At 41.2% G+C, this 1173-nt stretch overlaps 1 non-coding gene across 1 annotated transcript; it reads left to right on the top strand.

Moving 5' to 3' along the window:
* Positions 1–660: 660 nt before the first annotated feature.
* On the top strand, positions 661–851 carry LOC142449397 (U2 spliceosomal RNA). Its single transcript, XR_012784587.1, has one exon. It is a non-coding gene; the product is annotated as a U2 spliceosomal RNA (small nuclear RNA).
* Positions 852–1173: the final 322 nt, after the last annotated feature.

The following is a 1173-nucleotide window of genomic DNA, read 5'->3' as shown; positions in this document are numbered from 1 at the left end:
GAGATTTTCAATAACAGGACAGGCCCTGGACAGGAGAATAGATGGGGAATTGAATTGCAAATTACAAATGAATTCAGCAAACATTTAATGAGATTAAAAAAAACATGATAGAACTATAAAAGCCTAAAAGCTCTGAAATGGTGCTCTAACCCTCCTTCTATTACTTCATAAAGCATAATCTATATTCTTTTAAAAAAAGAAAAATAATATGCTTAGGGGCTCTTACAGCTCTTATCACAATCTATACATCCATCCATTGTGTCAAGCACTTTTGCATATATGTTGCCATCATCATTTTCAAAATATTTTCTTTCTTTTGAGCCCTTGGTATCAGCTTCTCATTTTTCCCTCCCTCTCCCACCTTCCCTCCCTCATAAGCCCTTGATAAATTATAAATTATTATTATTTTCATATCTTACATTGTCTGCGTGGTCTCCCTTCACCCACTTTTCTGTTGTTTGTACCCCTGGGGGGTGTATATGCCAATAATTTGTGATCAGTTCTCCCATTCTCCCCCCACCTTTCCCCTACCCTCCAGGTATCACTTCTCTCATTACTGGTCCTGAGGGGTTTATCTGTCCTGGATTCCCTGTGTTTCCAGCTCTTATCTATACCCATGTACCTACTCTGGTCTAGCAGGATTTGTAAGGTAGAATTGGAATTGCTTCTCAGTCTTTTGGCTAAGATCAAGTGTAGTATTTGTTCTTATCAGTTTAATATCTGATACGTCCTCTATCCGAGGACAATATATTAAATGGATTTTTGGAGCAGGGAGTTGGAATAGGAGCTTGCTCCGTCCACTCCACGCATCGACCTGGTATTGCAGTACCTCCGGGAACGGTGCACCAAAAAAAAAAAGGTAGAATTGGAGTCATGATAGTGGGGGGGCGGGGGGGGAGGAAGCATTAAACAACTAGAGGAAACTTGTATGCTTTGTCAGTGTTATACTGTACTCTGACTGGCTCATCTCTTCCTTGTGACTCTTCTGTGAGGGGATGTCCTATTGTCTACAGATGGGCTTTGGGTCTCAGCACTCTGCTCTCCCCCTCATTAACATTGATATGATTTTTTTGTTCTGGGTCTTTGATGCCTGATACCTGACACCTCATGATCACACAGATTGGTGTGCTTTTCCATGTTGGCTTAGTTGGTTTTCAGCTAGATGGCCACTTG

Source organism: Tenrec ecaudatus, chromosome 5 (assembly GCF_050624435.1).
Source record: "Tenrec ecaudatus isolate mTenEca1 chromosome 5, mTenEca1.hap1, whole genome shotgun sequence".
NCBI lineage: Eukaryota > Metazoa > Chordata > Mammalia > Afrosoricida > Tenrecidae > Tenrec > Tenrec ecaudatus.
This window is presented reverse-complemented; position numbering and strand designations above follow the sequence as displayed.